We start from the raw sequence: 19,561 nt of genomic DNA, 5'->3' as shown, positions 1-19,561 counted from the left end.
ATCTGCAGATGGAGATAATTTTATTTCTCCTTTCCAATTTGGGTGCCTTTTCTTTCTTTTTTTTCCTTGTTGCTCTGGCTAGAGATTCTAATACTATGTTGACTAGTAGTGCCAAGAGTGGGCATCCTTGTCTTATTCTTAGAGGAGAATCTTTCTTATATTATATTGACCTAATTTTCTTCTATTCCAAGTTTGTTGAGTATTTTTATCATGAGGGAGTGTTTAATTTTGTCAAAATATTTTTCTGTATCAATTGAGATGATCATGTGATTTTTCTCCCTTCATTCTGTTGGTAAAGTTAAGTCCCCTACATATGAACCTTCAAGTTGTGAACTTTCAAAGACGCAAACGTGCGTTCACATGTCCAATCATGTAAGTTATTTCACGTGTCTGGCATACATTGTCACGTGTGTGCATCCTCTACAAGTGGTTGTGCTTTGTGTACTTTACTGTATAGTACTGTATAGAGTACAGTAGCACAGTATCTTTATTTCAAGCTAGATCTTCAAGAGGACAACTTCACTGAACTCCTTGCTGTGCTACACGATCTTACTAATGGAGACCTGATGGAATTGGTCTTGAAGGAATTGGAAGCCCAGAGAAAGGACGAAGACAGACAGGAGGAAGAAGTAACTGAAGAACTGAAGAGATTCACAATGCAGGAAATGGCAAGGGGATTTTCTTTATTTCAGGAGGCACTGTTAGTTTTGAGGCACAGGACTGGAACGTAGAACGGTACACGAAGGCTGCAACAACCATTCAGAATGCAATCCAGTGTGACAGTGTCATCTATGACAAGAAAAAAAGGGCTACTACCCAGACATCACTGGATCATTTTTTCAAGAGGGTAGATAGAATTGAATCCAGCAAGGAACCAGAACCTGTGCCATCAACGTCAGGCATGAGTGAAATTGCAGCTTGCCTTCCGTCTCCTATTGCTGACGATCCTTCAGCTCTACCATCCCCCACCTCCTCTCCCTCCTCCAGTCATTAACTCTTCTTGCCTGTTCACTCAATGCCAGCCCCTGCATGCCAGCTGTTGTAGTGTACTACTGTACTTTTCAAGGTACTGTACTGTAAGATTTAAAATATTCTTTATTTTTTGTGTTTGTTTTTTATGTATTGTTTGTGTGAAAAGTATTATAAACCTATTACAGTACAGTACTATATAGCCGATTGTGTTAGTTGGGTACCTAGGCTACCTTTGTTGGACTTACGAACCAATTGGACTTACGAATGTGCTCTCGGAATGGAACACATTCATATGTAGGGGACTTGATATATTACGTATTACATTGATCAATACTGTATGTTGAACCATCCTTACATTCCAGAAATAAATCCCACTTAGTCATTATATATAATCCTTTTAATGTGCTACTGAATTAGGTTTGCTAGTATTTTATTATGGACTTGTGTATCAATACCCATCAGGGATATTGGTCTGTAGTTTTCTTTTATTGTAGTGCTTTGTCTGGCTTGGTATCAGGGTAATGCTGGTCTCATAGAATGAGTTTGGAAGTGCTCTCTCCTCTTCAATTTTTTGGAGAAGTTTGTAAAGGATTAGTGTTATTTCTTCTTTAAATGTCTTTTAGAATTCACCAAAGAAGCCACCAGGTCCAGGGCTTTTCTTTGTTGGGAGGTTTTTTACTATTGATTCAATGTCCTTATTGGTTATAGGTTTATTCAGGTTTTCTATTTCTTTGTGATTCAGTCTTTGTAGGTTTTGAGTATCTAGGAATTGGTCCATTTCATCTAGGTTATCAATTTGTTGGCATAAAATTGTTCATAGTACTCTCCTAATCCTTTTTATTTCTGTAGAATAGATAGTAATGTCCCCACTTTTATTTCAGATTTTAGTAATTTGAGTCTTCTCTTTTTTTTTCCTGACTCAATTTAGCTAAAGATTTGTCAATTTTGCAAATATTTTGAAAAATCAATTTTGGTTCCATTGATTTTCTCTACTGTTTTTCTATTCTTTATTTTATCTTTCAGTTATAAACATTTCCCTCCTCTGTTAGTTTTGGGTTTAGTTTTTTTCTTATGAACATAATTAATTTAAAAATTTTCTTAATGTCATCACTGAGGTTCCCCTCCCCAAACACCACAGTGCTTTTTATGGTACTTTTCACTACTTAGTATTATTCTTATTTATGTAGTAGTTCAGCAAGGCTAGAGTTAATGTCTGATTCATTTTTGTAGCCCTGTAGATCAATACTTTGATCATAGGGATAAGAATTTACAGTCATTTAGTGCCTACTTACTATATATGAAGTATTATGCCAAGTGCTTTCCATACATAGTCTCATTTAATCATTACATAGTATCTCCGTTTTACGGATAAGAAAACTTAGGCTTAAAGAGAAAATAATCGGCAAAACTCATATGGCTATTAAGTAACAGAAACAGGATATAAACCCAGGTCTGTGTGAACACAAAGACCATGCATCACTATTAAATTATACCCCTCTTACTCATTTATTGATTCAGTCAATATGTATTGATCATCTATCATATGTATCCAGAACTGTTCTGCTATTGAGAATACATTAATGAATAAAAGAGACAAAAATCCTTGCCCTATCGAGTTATGTTCTACTGGGGGAGAAGACAACAAAGGGCAAGGTAGTATGCAGTATTAAATAAAGTGGTCTGGGATAAGCAAAGACTTGAATACAGAGGGAATAGCTAGAGTAAAGACCATAAAGCAGGATGAGGCTTTTGGATTCACAGACTGCCAGGGAAGCCAGTATGGCTATAACAGATTGAGTGAAGGAGAGATTAATCGGAGAGGAGAAGATCAGAGAGATAACAGGGTAACAGGGGAATGGGATAAATTTAAGTAAATATTTTTATTATTATAAAATATTTCATATATTTAAAGTATATTCAATGTGTAATACATGTATATATTTTAAAGAATAACCTTAAAATGAACCCTTTTGTACCCACCCTATCATTAGAAAAATTTGTGTGCCACTCCCCTTCTAAAGAGAATAATTTTTTCTATTTTTTTATTATCCCCATACAATATATTATTTAACCCAGCTTGGTTAGGACTTTTATATTAATTGAATCAAACTGTATGCATTTTTCTGTCCATTGCTTCTTTCAATATATATTTGGTTTTGAGATTCATTCTTACTTATATTTGCAACAATACCTCATTAATTTACACTTCTATATTGTATTAACCCATTGTGTGAAAAATACCACAATTTATCCATCATCCTGTAAATGGACACATGGGTTTTCTCCCAGGGTTTTGCTACTATGACCAATGTAGCTATGAACATGCTTGTTTGTGTCTCCTGTGAACATGTATAAGAGGGTTTTTTTTAAGTACTTAAGGAGTGAAATTCCTGGGTCATGGGGAATGCACGTGCTCAGTTTTGCTGGGTAATGTCTACTGTTCTCCAAAGTGATTTACATTCATAAGCATTCTGAACACATAATAAGCATTCAATAAATATTTGAAGAAAGAAGGGGCTTTTTACATCTTCTATTTAATTTTGGAATAATATTAGACTTACAAAACAGTTGTAAAGATAATGTAGCGTTTCCCTATACCCTCCATCCAGCTGCCACTAATGTTAGCATCTTACATAACCACGGTATATTAATCAAAACTCAGAAATTAACACTTGTACAATGCTATTAGCTAGACTACAGACTTTATTTGGGTTTCACTCATTTTTTTTACTAATGTCCTTTTTCTGTTTATGGATCCAAGCCAGAATACCACACTGTGTTTAGTTTTCATATCTCCTTAGGCTCTTCCAATCTGTAACAGCTTCAATGTCTTTCCTTCTTACGCATAACCTAGACACTCTGGGAGAGTACTAGACAGATATTTTGTAGACCGTTCATCAGTTTGAGCTTGCAGATGTTTTCTCATATGGATTTGGGGAAAATATACCACAGAGGCAAATTAGCCTTCTCACTGCATCATATCAGAGTGTACTTGATGTTAACATGACTTATTACTAGTGAAGCTAATATTTACTAGGGCTTTTTCACCGTAAAGTTACTATTTTTCCCTTTCCCATACCCTAGTCATTACAAGTAAGTCACTAAACCCAGCCCACCCTCACAGGAAGGGAAATTAAACTCCACCTCCTAGAGGACCATCAAAGAATTTGTAGACATGTGTTAAATTCACCACAGTAATTAATAAATATTTGGGGAGAGCTATTTGAGCAAATATCCTGCTTCTTAATATTTCAGCCATTAATTTTAGCATTCATCCATGAATCTTATCTCCAGCAATTATTACTGTGGCATTCTAGTCGTCTTTTTTCCACTTCCCTCATTCCTTCTATATTTACTATTTGGAATTCTTATGTAAGGAAGATTTGTCACTTTTCCACCACTTAATTATTTATTCAGTCATTTATTTCTATCAATATGAACTTATGAATATTTTATTCTCCAGGTTGTAATTCAGTAGTATTTATTATTTATTTTATTGCTTCAATTGTTCCAGCTTTGGCCATTGGGAGCTCTTAAAAGTCAGCTCCTGTGTTCTTTTGACATGCCCTACTCCTCTTTTTTTCCCCCCTTACTTTTACCACAAAATGTTCCAGGCTTTTCATGAATTTTCCCTGCCCTGGCTCTAGGATCAGCCAGGGCAGGGAACCCTGCCTGGAACCCTAATTAGGGTTCCCTAATTAGGGAACCCTAATTCAGACAGGACAATTTTTAAAGTCAATTTCCATGTGTTATAATGTGTGATTCCTAAACTATTCCTATGCTATAATTAATGCTATAACTAACTATAGATTTTCTATAATTAAGGCATGTATATTATAGTATTCAGGGTAACAGACCGTGTTAAAATGGAACATGAATTCAGCAACAATGCTTCACCCTTTTTTCTGTTCTAGCACTTACCTATATCATCTCTAAGGGTCCTACAGAATATAAAATTTCATGATTCTACAATGAAAAGAGAAAAGGCAAAAGATGCTCCTATGAGGAACTTTTCCTTGGGTCATAGAACTGTTTAATTTTGCTAAAAATATATTTAACCCCAGTTGACCTCTATTTCATCTTTTCTAGCCCTCCCCTAGTTTAGCCCTATTCCTTCCATTTTATTAAGAATTTTTGAATAAAATTTTGTTTGGTTTGCTGTACCAATAAGGTAATAAAACCATAGAACAATGAATTCTGCCAATTTATAAAATCTATATCTTCTTGACATTAATATAATATGATCTACTGCTGCCTAAATCATTAGTCACCAAACAGTTTAAACACCAGAGCAGTAGTTCTTGACAGAAACGGTTTCCCTTGCCATGAGGGGACATTTGGCAATATCTAGAGACATTCTTCATGTGATAACTGGGAAGGATGCTACTGGCATCTAGTGGGTAGAGTCCTTGAATGCTGCTAAACATCCTACAGGGCACAAAAGGCCTCCACAGCAAAGAAATGGCTGGCCCAAAATATAATACACGGTTGAGAAATCTTGCACTAAAGGAGCTTTCAATTTTCAAATTGGTTAAATGTTTAAATAACAGATATTTTCCTCCCAAACTCTTACAGGAAATATTAGCAAATACCAAGGTCTATCTGCACTAAAATGTTGAGTACAATCAAGGATTTTCTGGAAGAGTCAGATGATAGACTATGAAGGATCCACTGTAGCTACAAAACACCAAGAAAGCAAAAATGGAGTTAAAAGTTCAGGATGCATCTTAGCTCATTTCATTTTGAATACGTTATTTATCTGACTCAGCCAAGGCTCAAATGCATCAGAAAAATTAATTGTTATGTATGTGGATTATCAGCGAGTTTGCACTTTAAACCAAAGCAATAATGGTTTTCCAGCTAACAAGATAGGATTCTAGTGTGATATAGGTAAGAGAATTTGGGGCCAGGAGATAGAAACTAGGAGTCTGGCCATGGCTTCATCTCTTGCTGACTATGCAACTCAGAGCAAATCATGTAGCTTTTCCTGGGCTCTAGTCTCCTTATCTGGAAACTTTCCTATCAAAGTTGATAAATGTGATTGCAAACACCTTCCTTATCTATATCAGAGGGTCATTGTGAGAATCAATTTTTTAAAATGCACTTTTTCTTTACTTATTTGGATACTGATATCTTCTCATAATATCTTTCTTACACTGCATATATAAGGTTTTGAAAAGAACAATGGCTTTGGAAGACCAATGAAAAGTGGATTCCTAGAGAAAGGAGGTTGAGCCTTATCACACAGAGACATTACTGACCTCTTACAATTGACTAATTTCTTTTCCTCATCAAGGATCCCATTGGAGTGTGAAAACACATTGAAAAATGATATCACAGATAAGCCACAAACTGGGAGAAAATATCTGCAAAACACATTTCTGAAAAAGGACTTATTTCTAAAATATTCAAAGAACTCTTACAACTCAACAATAAGAAAACAAACAACCCAATTCTGAAGTGTGAAAAGATCTAAACAGATACCTCTCCAAAGAAATTATGCAAATGCCAAATAAGAATGTGAAAAAAACCCGTCAACATTACGTCATTAGAGAATTACAAATTAAAACAGCAATTGCAAATTAAAACAACTACATACCTATTAGAATGGGTAAACATTTTCTTTAAAACTGACAATACCAATTGCTAGCAAGAATGTGCAAGCACTCTCATTCATTGCTGGTGGGAAGGCAAAATGGTAATGCCGCTTTGGAAGACAGCTTGTCAGTTTCTTACAAAGCTAAACATAGTTTTACCATATGATCCAGCACTCACACTTCTGGGTATTTACCCAACTGGTATGAAAACTTAAATCCTCACAAAAATCTGCATGCAAATGTTTATTCAGTTTTACTCATAATTTCCCAAAACTGGAAGCAAAGAAGATGTCCTTCAATATGTGAATGAATTAAAAAACTGTGGTATACCCACACAAGGAAATAATACTCCATATAAAAAGAAATGAGCTATCAGCATACTCAAAGATATGGATGAACATTAAATGCATATTGCTAAGTAGAAGAAACCAGTCTGGAAAAGCTACACACTGTATGATTCCAATTACATGACACTTGAAAAAGCAATACTATAGCAACAGTAAAAAGATCAGTGGTTACCAGCAGTTTGGGAGGGTTGCATAGGTAAATCACAGAGGATTTTTTAGGTCAGTGAAACTGTTCTGTATGTTACTGTAATGGTGGATACATGATATTTTGCATTTGTCAAAATCCATAGAATTTTACAGAACAAAGAGCAAACCTTAATGTATGCAAATATTTCAAAATCATTTAGGAGGTCGGCGGGGGTTCCCTAATGGTGCAATCCTTGACAAAAGAATCTAAGTGCATTATAAATATATAGAACAACTTTACTGAAAAGGATTGGGGGGGGGAACTGCGTAGACCTAAGTATTTTTGGAAATGAGTGGAGTCTATAAAGGCAAAAGAAATTGCACATAAGCACTGTACTCTAGTCAATAAAGTTGTTTCCCACAGGGGTACAGGTTAACAATTCTAACTTTTCTATGCTAGTATATTGAAACTGAACAATTAAGTAAGTGAATCATGGATGGTGGGAACCAGTTTTCTCACTATTGGAGTGTGAATTTACAGATAAGCAAGAAGAAGAGACTGGAATGATCCATATAGTGATGAATTGGAGCCAGATACATCAGTATGAACTCATGTTTACCTTAATATAGATACATATGATTGCATGTAGAAATATTTATAGATATGTATATATATATATATATATATATATACACACACACACACACACAGGTTTGTATACACACATACACACACATATTTCCTTGCTCTGTCAGCTGAGAAGGTCTAGAAGCAATGACACCCCAGTAGCAATAGTACACCTGACATTTAGATATTGGTCTCTAATACTATTCTCTAATAAAAGGAACCAAGGCTCCTTGGAGAAATGGCTGATGATAAGGCTGGGGCAGGATATATACAAGATGATCCAAGAGCAAATTATAGTTCCAGAAATTAAGGGAACTCCCCCCCAAAAAATGACGAGGAAATGCGAAAGGGACACAAGAATTTCCAATGACCAAAGCTAGGACAATTTGAGCAACAAAATAATAAATAGAACAATATTGGTTTATAACCCAAAGTATAAATAAATATCCCTGAGTCCATACTGATATAAATAAATGATTGCATAAATAATTAAATGAGAGAGAAGCTACAAATCCCCTGTGTAGAAGAATTCCAAATAATTTATGTAGACACTTTACCCTCAAGGACGTAGAGCATAACTCCTTAAGTTTGGGCTGTACAAGATGACTTCCTTCCAGAGAGTACACAATGGAAAGGAACACTAAGTACACCTGACAAATACTACCTTAGCCAGATGATCAAGGTCAGCATCAATGGTGATGTCATGTTGATATTATACTCTTGATATAATATGAAGACAACAGCACTTTACCTCTAAGTTCTCTTCCCCCAAACCATTAACCCCAGTCTAATCATGAGAAAAACAAGAGAAAAATTCTAGGAAAGGGGCATCCTACAGTATACCTGATCAGTCCTCCTCAAATCTTTCAAGGTCATCCATAGCAAAGAAAGTCTAAGAAATTGTCACAGCCAAGAGGAGCCTAAGGAGACCTGACAACTAAATGTAATGTGGTGTTCTGGATGAGATCCTGGAACAGAAAAATGACATTTGGTGGAAACTCCTATAAATATAAAATATAAAGCTGTTCTAAAAAGTAATCAATGTAAAACATCATTAGAGAGCAATAATGGATTAAAATGTAATTGTACTTCTTCACAAGCATTTGGTTTTACTAACCGAAGTTGGGACCAGAACATTTATTTGTTTTTTTTTTTATGTGGACCATTTTTAGAGTCTGTATTGAATTTGTTACAATATTGTTTCTGTTTTATGTTTTGGTTTTTTGCCTGCAAGGCATGTAGGATCTTAGCTCCCTGAGCAGGGATCGAACCTGCACCCCCCGCATTGGAAGGCAAAGTCTTAACCACTGGACCAGCAGGGAAGTCTCAAGGCCACAACACTAGTTTTTATTTCCCAATATGTATAACTTTTATTTCCTTTTCTTTACCTTTTGCATTAGCTACAATTTTCAACAAAATGTTTTATTTTATTTATTTTTTATTTTATTTATTTTTTATATTTATTTATTTTTTATTTATTTAAAAAAAATAATGTTTTATTTTATTTATTTTTTATTTATTTTTTATTTATAAAAAATATATTTTTTTATATTTTTATATTATATTTTTATATATTTATATTTTATACAGTTCTTATTAGTTATCTATTTTATACATATTAGTATATATATGTCAATATCAATCTCCCAATTCATCCCACCACCACCACCACGCCCCACCCCTGCTTTCCCCCGTTGGTGTCCATACATTTGTTCTCTACATCTGTGTCTCTATTTCTGCCTTGCAAACCTCTTCATCTGTACCATTTTTCTAGATTCCACATATATGCATTAATATACGATATTGGCTTTTCTCTTTCTGACTTACTTCACTTCACTCTGTATGACAGTCTCTAGGTCCACCATTTTCTCTACAAATGACACAATTTCATTCTTTTTATGGCTGAGTAATATTCCATTATATATATGTACCACATCTTCTTTATGCATTTGTCTGCCGATGGGCATTTAGGTTGCTTCCATGACCTGGCTACTGCAAATAGTGCTGCAATGAACATTGAGGTGCATGTGTCTTTTATTTTTTTGTTCTCCTTGTTATTTATTTATTTATAGATCTTTATTGGAGCATAATTGCTTCACAATACTGTGTTACTTTATGTTGCACAACAAAGCCAATCAACCATATGCATACACATGTCCCCATATCCGCTCCCGCCTGATTTTCTCTGCATATAGGCCCAATAGTGGGATTGTTGGGTCATAGGGTAATTCTATTTTTAGCTTTTTAAGGAACCTCCATACTGTTCTCCATAGTGGCTGTATCAATTTACATTCCCACCAGCAGTGCAAGAGGGTTCCCTTTTCTCCACACCCTCTCCAGCATTTGTTGTTTGCAGATTTTCTGATGATGCTCATTCTAACCAGTGTGAGGTGATACCTCACTGTAGTTTTGATTTGCATTTCTCTAATAATTAGTGATGTTGAGCGGCTTCTCATGTGCCTCATGGCCATCTGTATGTCTTCTTTGGAGAAATGTCTATTTAAGACTTCTGCCCATTTTTGGATTGGGTTGGTTTTTTTTTTTTTTATATTGAGCTGCATGAGCTGTTTATATATCTTGGAGATTAATCTTTTGTCCGTTGATTCGTTTGCAAATATTTATTTCCATTCTGAGGGTTCTCTTTTCATCTTGTTTGTAGTTTCCTTTGCTGTGCAAAAGCTTTTACGTTTCATTAGGTCCTATTTGTATATTTTTGTTTTTATTTCCATTACTCTAGGAGGTGGATCAAAAAAGATCTTGTTGTGATTTATGTCAAAGAGTGTTCTTCCTATGTTTTCCTCTAAGAGTTTTACAGTTTCTGGCCTTACATTTAGGTCTTTAATCCATTTTGAGTTTATTTTTGTGTATGGTGTTAGGGAGTGTTCTAATTTCATTCTTTTACATGTAGCTGTCCAGTTTTCTCAGGACCACTTACTGAAGAGGCTGTCTTTTCTCCATTGTATATTCTTCCCTCCTTTATCAAAGATAAGGTGACCATATGTGTGTGGGTTTATCTCTGGGCTTTGTATCCTGTTCCACTGATCTGTATTTGTTTTTGTGGCATTACCATATTGTCTTGATTACTGTAGCTTTGTCGTATAGTCGGAAGTCAGGGAGTCTGATTCCTCCAGCTCCATTGTTTTCCCTCAAGACTGCTTTGGCTATTCGGGGTCTTTGGTGTCTCCATACAAATTTTAAGACTTTTTGTTCTAGTTCTGTAAAAAATGCCATGGTAATTTGACAGGGATTGCATTGAATCTGTAGATTGCTTAGGGTAATATAGTCATTTTCACAATATCGATTCTTCCAATCCAAGAACTTGGTATATCTCTCCATCTGTTTGTGTCACCTGTGATTTCTTTCATCAGTGTCTTATAGTTTTCTAAGTGCAGGTCTTTTACCTTCTTAGGTAGGTTTATTCCTAGGTATTTTTTTCTTTTTGTTGCAGTGGTGAATGAGATTGTTTCAAGATTATTTCCTTAATTTCTCTTTCTGATCTTTCATTGTTAGTGTATATGAATGCAAGAGATTTCTGTGCATTAATTTTGTATATTGCAACTTTACCAAATTCATTGGTTAGCATGAGTACTTTTCTGGTGGCATCTTTAGGATTATCTATATATAGTATCATTTCATTTGCAAACAGTGACACTTTTACTTCTTCTTTTCCAATTTGTATTCCTTGTATTTCTTTTTCTCCTCTGATTGCCATAGCTAAGACTTCCAAAACTATTTTGAATCATAGTGGTGAGAGTGGACACCCTTGTCTTGTTCCTGATGTTAGAGGAAATGCTTTCAGTTTTTCACCATTGATAATGATGTTTGCTGTGGGCTTGTCGTATATGGCCTTTATTACGTTGAGGTAGGTTCCCTCTATGCCAACTTTCTGGAGAGTTTTTATCATAAATGAGTGCTGAATTTAGTCAAAAGCTTTATCTGCATCTATTGAGAGGATCATATGGTTTTCATTCTTCAATTTGTTAATACGGTGTATCACATTGATTGATTTACATATATTGCAGAATCCTTGCATAGTTGGGTTAAATCCCACTTGATCGTGATGTGTGACCCTTTTAATGTGTTGTTGGATTCTGTTTGCTAGTATTTTGTTGAGGCTTTTTGCATCTATATTCATAAGTGATATTGGTCTATAATTTTCTTTTTTTGTACTATCTTTGTCTGGCTTTAGTATCAGGGTGATGGTGGCCTTGTAGAATGAGTTTAGGAGTGTTCCTTCCTCTGCAATTTTTTGGAAGAGGTTGAGAAGGATTGGTTTTAGTACTTCTCTAAATGTTTGACAGAATTCCCCTGTGAAGCCATCTGGTCCTGGACTTCTGTTTGTTGGAAGATTTTTAATCACAGTTTCAATTTCATTACTTGTGATTGGTCTGTTCATATTTTCTATTTCTTCCTGATTCAGTCTTGGAAGGTAATACCTTTATAAGAAATTTTCCATTTCTTCCAGGTTGTCCATTTTATTGGCATAGAGTTGCTTGTAGTAGTCTCTTAGGATGCTTTGTATTTCTGTGGTGTCCATTGTAACTTCTCCTTTTTCATTTCTAATTTTATTGATTTGAGTCCTCTCCCTCTTTTTCTTGATGAGTCTGGCTAAAGGTTTATCAATTTTATCTTGTCAACAAAGCAGCTTTTAGTTTTATTGATCTTTGCTATTGTTTTCTTTGTTTCTATTTCATTCATTTCTGCTCTGATCTTTATGATTTCCTACCTTCTACTAACTTTGGGTTTTGTTTTTTCTTCTTTCTCTAGGTCCTTTAGATGTATGGTTAGATTGTTTGAGATTTTTCTTGTTTCTTGAGGTAGGCTTGTATTGCTATAAACTTCCCTTTTAGAACTGCTTTTGCTGCATTCCATAGGTTATGGATCGTCGTGTTTTCATTGTCATTTGTCTCTAGGTATTTTTTGATTTCCTCTTTGATTTCTTCAGTGATCTCTTGATTATTTAGTAACGTATGGTTTAGCCTCCAAGTGTTTGTGGTTTTCACGTTTTTTTCCCTGTAACTGATTTCTAATCTCATAGCTTTGTGGTAGGAAAAGGTGCTTGATATGATTTCAATTTTCTTAAATTTAACAAGGCTTGATTTGTGACCCAAGATGTGATCTATACTGGAGAATGTTCCGTATGCACTTGAGAAGAAGGTGTGATCTGCTTTTATTGGATGAAATGTCCTATAAATATCAATTAAATCTATCCAGTCTATTGTGTCATTTAGAGATTGTGTTTCCTCATTAATTTCCTGTCGGGATGATCTGTCCATTGGTGTAAGTGAGTTGTTAAAATTCCCCACTATTATTGTGTTACTGTCAATGTCCTCTTTTAGAGCTGTTAGCATTTGCCTTAGGCATTGAGGTGCTCCTATGTTGGGTGCATATATACTTACAATTGTTATATCTTCTTCTTGGATTGATCCCTTGATCATTATGTAGTGTCCTTCCTTGTCTCTTGTAACATTCTTTATTTTTTTATTTTATTTTTTTTGTGGTACACGGGCCTCTCACTGTTGTGGCCTCTCCCATTGTGGAGCACAGGCTCCGGACGCACAGGCTCAGCGGCCATGGCTCACGGGCCTAGCCGCTCCGCGGCATGTGGGATCTTCCCGGACCGGGGCACGAACCCGTGTCCCCTGCATTGGCAGGCAGACTCTCAACCACTGCGCCACCAGGGAAGCCCCATTCTTTATTTTAAAGTCTATTTCATGTGACATTAGTATTGCTACTCCAGCTTTCCTTTGATTTCCATTTGCAAGGAATATCTTTTTCCATCCCCTCACTTTCAGTCTGTATGTGTCCCTATATCTGAAGTGGGTCTCTTGTAGACAGTATATATATGGGTCTTGTTTTTGTATCCATTCAGCAAGCCTGTGTCTTTTGGTTGGAGCATTTAATCCATTCATGTTTAAGGTAATTATCGATATGTATGTTCCTATGACCATTTTCTTCTTTGTTTTGGGTTTGTTTTTGTAGGTCCTTTTCTTCTCTTGGGTTTCCCACTCAGAGAAGTTCCTTTAGCATTTGTTGTAGAGCAGGTTTGGTGGTGCTGAATTCTCTTAGCTTTTCCTTGTCTGTAAAGTTTTTGATTTCTCTGTCAAATCTGAATGAGGTCCTTGCCAGGTAGAGTAATCTTGGTTGTAGTTTCTTCCCTTTCATCACTTTAAATATATCGTGCCACTCCCTTCTGGCTTGTAGAGTTTCTGATGAGAAATCAGCTCTTAACCTTATAGGAGTTCCCTTGTATGTTATTTGTCATTTTTCCCTGTTGCTTTTAATATTTTTCTTTGTCTTCAATTTTTGTCAATTTGATCACTATGTGTCTTGGCATGTTTCTTCTTGGGTTTATCCTGCCTGGGAGTCTGTGCTTCCTGGACTTGGGTGGCTATTTCCTTTCCCATGTTAGGGATGTTTTCAACTTTAATCTCATCAAATATTTTCTTGGGTTCTTTCTCTCTCTCTCTCTTCTCCTTCTGGGACCCCTATAATGCAAATGTTGGTGTGCTTAATGTTGTCCCAGAGGTCTCTTAGGCTGTCTTCATTTCTTTTCTTTCTTTTTTCTTTATTCTGTTCCGCAGCAGTGAATTCCACCATTTTGTCTTCCAGGTCACTTATCCGTTCTTCTGCCTCAGTTATTCTGCTACTGATTCCTTCTAGTGTAGTTTTCATTTCAGTTATTGTATGGTTCATCTCTGTTTGTTTGTTCTTTAATTCTTCTAGGTGTTTGTTCTTTAGTTTTTCTAGGTCTTTGTTAAACATTTCTTGCATCTTCTTGATCTTTGCCTCCATTCTTTTTCCGAGGTCCTGGATCATCTTCACTATCAATATTCTGAATTCCTTTACTGGAAGGTTGCATATCTCCACTTCATTTAGTTGTTTTTCTGGGGTTTTATCTTGTTCCTTCATCTGGTACATAGTCCTCTGCCTTTTCATTTTGTTTATCTTTCTGTGAATGTGGTTTTCGTTCCACAGGCTGCAGGACTGTAGTTCTTGCTTCTGCTATCTGCCCTCTGGTGGATGAGTCTAACTAAGAGGCTTGCGCAAGCTTCCTGATGGGAGGGACTGCTGGTGGGTAGAGCTGAGTGTTGTTCTGGTGGGCACAGCTTAGTGAAACTTTAATCTGCTTGTCTGCTGATTGGTCGGGCTGAGTTCCCTCCCTGTTGGTTGTTTGGCCTGAGGCGACCCAGCACTGGAGGCTACAGGCTCTTTGGTGGGGCTAATGGCAGACTCTGGGGGGCTCATGCTAAGGAGTACTTCCTGAAACTTCTGCTGCCAGTGTTCTTGTCCCCACGGTGAGCCACCCCCTGCCTCTGCAGGAGACCCTCCAACACTAACAGGTAGGTCTCGTTCAGTCTCCTATGGGGTCACTGCTCCTTCCCCCTGGGTCCCAATGCTCCCACTACTTTGTGTGTGCCCTCCAAGAGTGGAGTTTCTGTTTCCCCCAGTCTTGTTGAAGTCCTGCAGTCAACTGCCACTAGACTTCAAAGTCTGATTCTCTGGGAATTCCTCCTCCCATTTCTGGACCCCCAGGTGGGGAAGCCTGACATGGGGCTCAGAAACTTCACTCCAGTGGGTGGATTTCTGTGGTATAATTGTTCTCCATTTGTGAGTCACCCACCCAGTGCTTATGGGATTTGATTTTATTGTGACTGTGCCCTTCCTACCATCTCATTGAGGCTTCTCCTTTGTCTTTGGATGTGGGGTATCTTTTTTGGTGAGTTCCACTGTCTTCCTGTCAATGATTACTCAGCAGTTAGTTGTGATTGCAGTGCTCTCACAAGAGGGAGTGAGCGCAAGTCCTTCTACTCCTCCATCTTGAACCCATCCAGAACACTAATTTTTAATTTTGCTCAGTAGTCTACCCTGGGGCAGTTGGAGCCATCATTCATCATTAGCCGTTTATAAAAGCTAATAGAAAAAAGTCAGTGTTTAAGTACATATCAGAATACATATCAGAATGAGCTTCACAGACAGTAAAGATGTAATAAGCTGGAAAATCTTTCCTTTCACATAACAATTGAGCCAGATTTTTATTTCCTACTTCCCTAATAAGGGCAAAGGACGAAGGATGTCTGCTCATATTATTGAGTAAGGGGCACAGGGAACTTCCGGTGCAGATGGAGATCACTCAGCACCTTTCCTCCCAGAACACTGGAGCCTTGGTGAAGTGTGTGAGCTTTTGAACATCCCCTCTCCAATTCCAGTATCTGATAATCTACCAGATGTTCCAAAATACATATTCAAAAATTTCCTTAAACAGCGGATGAAAAGAATTTTTTTTTTTTTGTGTGGTACACAGGCCTCTCACTGTTGTGGCCTCTCCCGTTGTGGAGCACAGGCTCTGGACGCGCAGCCTCAGCGGCCATGGCTCACGGGCCCAGCCGCTCCACAGCATGTGGGATCCTCCCGGACTGGGGCATGAACCCGTGTCCCCTGCATTGGCAGGCGGACTCTCAACCACTGCACCACCAGGGAAGCCCATGAATTTTTAATATAAATTATTAAACTTACCGTCCTTTCCTCTCTCTGTTCCAATTTACTCATATCAGCATCAGACTTATTCCAAAAAATTAAAACAATGAAACTAGTTGTTCATTTAGAATAGAGATCAGTTTGGTATTGTATCCAGTACCTATAAGTTAATATATTTCCTCCCCCAAGTTCCACCTCAGAACATAACTTCCTGTCCCACAGGAATGTACCCCTCAGCTAAGAATAAGTTCTTTCCTGCTAGGAAATCACTAAAGATGCCGTTTCCAGCCTGACTAATTTTGAATGTTCCAATGCACTTGAAATGAACTCCTTCCATTAAAGTGGGGAGGGTCATAAAGGTACTCATTGTACAGCAAATCTTGAAAACACCTAGAATGTTCAACTAAAAAACTCATTCTATTATTCCTTCCCCCCCACCCCACAAACAGCCACATTAATGCAAATGACATATCATAAGTATACATAAAGACCCCGATTTAAAAAGTGAAAAGACAACACACAGAACGAGAAAAGTATTTTAAACCATACGTCTGATAAGGGGTTAATATCCAAAACATGTAAAGAACTCATACAAGTCAATATCAAAAAAACAACCCAATTATAAAATGGGCAAAGGACCTGAATAATATTTCTCCAAAAAAGATATAGAAATATAGAAATATATGATGGGCACATGAAAAGAGGCTCATCATCACTAGTCATTAGGGAAATCACTAGTCACAACGGGATATCACCTCATGCCCGTTAAACTGGCCATCATCAAAAAGACAAGGGATAACAAATGCTGATGTGGATGTGGAGAAAAGGGAACCTCTGTGCACTGCTGGTGGAACTGTAAATTGGTACAGCCACTATGGAAAACAATATGGGGTATCCTCAAAAAATTAAAAGTAGAACTACCATACAATCCAGCAGTTCCACTTCTGGGAATGTATTTAAAGAAAACAAAAACACTAACTCAGAAAATTATCTGCACCCCCATTTTCATAGCAGCATTATTTACAATAGCCAAGATATGGAAACAACCCAAGTGTTCATCCATGAACGAATGAATAAAGAAGTTGTGAGAAGTTGTGAGATATGTATGTGTATATATATATATATATATATATATATATCACTCAGCCACAGAAAATGAGGAAATCCTATCATTTGCAACAACAATGGATGGACCTTGAAGGCATTATGCTAAGTGAAATAAGACAAAGACAAATACAGTACAATGTCAGTTATATGTGGAATCTCAAAAAAACAAAAAACTCCTGGATGCAAAGATCAGATTTGTGATTACCAGAGGCAGGGTGGGAGTGGGGGAATTGAAGGAAGGGAGTCAAGAAGGTACAAACTCCCATTTATAAGATAAATGAGTACTAGGGGTCTAATGTACCACATGATGACTATAGCTAGCCATAAGATTAAAGCTGTTAAGACGTATAGGAAAGTTAAGAGAGTAAATCCTAAGTCTCACCACAAAGAGAAAATTTTCTTCTTTTTCTTTTTTTTTTTTGCGGTACGCGGGCCTCTCACCATTGTGGCCTCTCCCGTCGTGAAGCACAGGCTCTGGATGCGCAGGCATCCAGACCCAGTGTCCACGGCACGTGGGATCTTCCCGGACCGGGGCACAAACCCGTGTCCCCTGCATCGGCAGGCGGACTCTCAACCACTGTGCCACCATGGAAGCCCTTTTCTTTTGATTGCATCTTTATGAGAATATGGATGTTAGCTGAACCTATGGTGGTCATCATTTCACAATATATGTAAATCAAACCATCATGCTTTATGCCTTAAACTTATACAGTGATGTATGTTAATCATTTTTCAATAAAATTAGGGGAAAACAACAACTAAAACTCAGTATTTGGTGTTAATAGCTGATCTCTGTGTGGTCCAAATTCAATTTTGTTTCTCTGGAGCAACACTATATTCCCCTCACTTCACAATACTATTAGAAAGATTTCCATATGTGTACATTTTAAGCTCCTTGGGGATGACATCACAGGAGCAAAGGGGACCATGAGAAGAGTGACCTGGGATGCGGGGAGCATACTGAGGCAGCCCAAATGTTCTGTGGTTGGATCCTGACGTCAGGTTATTGAAATTGAAGATGGAAAACCCATACTGAGTCATTTGGTTCTCTCCCTTGAGGGCAGTAGATTATGCTGGACAGTATATTATTTAGCACTTTGTCCGGTTCTGTTCTAAATAGCCCTTTCTTGGAGGCTATTAACTCAAAGCTGGAAAGGATTTTATTACAATGAAAGGCTTTCTACTGGTTGGTCATTTCTTCCACAAAATGCACATTCTCCTCCCACTGAGATATTAAAAAAATAAAACCTACCAAACAACATGAAAACTGTGATATTGTAGAAAGTGTGGAGCACTAAGCACATTGTCCCAAAGTGGCCCCAGATGCTCACTCTGACTTGCCTGGACAACAGTTTGCTGAGACCACTCCTGTCTGCCTTCTCCCTAGAAGGAGGGGCTATATCCAAGCTCAGCTTCCCAAGAACTAGTGGCCCCATCCCCCTTTCCCCATAGAAACATCCCATAGGTCCAAAATCTCCAGGTGCAGTTAATGTTCCTAGGCAACTCTTGTAAATAGCACCCACATCCAGACTGCTCGGCACTCAAGGAGTCTGATTATCTCCATTACAGGTTTGCTATCAGGCTCACCCTACCAGAAAGGCAGAGTGCCCCCAGTAGAATGCAAACCTATGCTACTCATCAGCAAAGCACCTCAGCTCTAGTGTTTTCTCCATGGGAAAAATGGGAAGGTGAGAGACCCCTGCCTTTTCTCCTCTCCAGGTTTATAAGTTTCTGCCTTCCCCAGTAGGGCAGATTCCCTAACACATGCCATGTCCTAACCTGCTACATGACAGAGAGTGACTCAGATGGGACCCTCCCTGAACAACAAAGATTGAGGACTTCAGAGCCAAGCACTGGGTGCTCTGATGCCCATTAGCTATATGAGCCTCAGTTTCCTCATCTATCAACTAGAAGTAAAACTTGTCCTAGATTATAAGAGCTGGCAACAATGTACCCTAAGTACATGGTTGTGGTTGGCACAATGAAGAAACTCAGCAAATGGTAGCTACTATTGCTGGTACAATTACTCTCGGTAGAAATGCACAGGTACCCCTTGAGACATCTGAATATTATTTTTTGAATGTGTAACCCAATATGTACAGTGTTTGGTTTATTATACAGAAATAAAACATTTCAGTCCATGGAATAGGTGGTAATGATAAAGCACTTCTTACTGGCTATATAAGTGAGGAAGAAAATGTAAACTGCTCATCATGTTCTAGGCACATTACTGCATCTACCCCCCTGCTGCCAAGAGGACAAACCCGGACACGCTTGACGTTCACCAAGGCATCAGCTCCCAAACT

This window comes from Pseudorca crassidens, chromosome 21, assembly GCF_039906515.1.
Source record: "Pseudorca crassidens isolate mPseCra1 chromosome 21, mPseCra1.hap1, whole genome shotgun sequence".
NCBI lineage: Eukaryota > Metazoa > Chordata > Mammalia > Artiodactyla > Delphinidae > Pseudorca > Pseudorca crassidens.
This window is presented reverse-complemented; position numbering follows the sequence as displayed.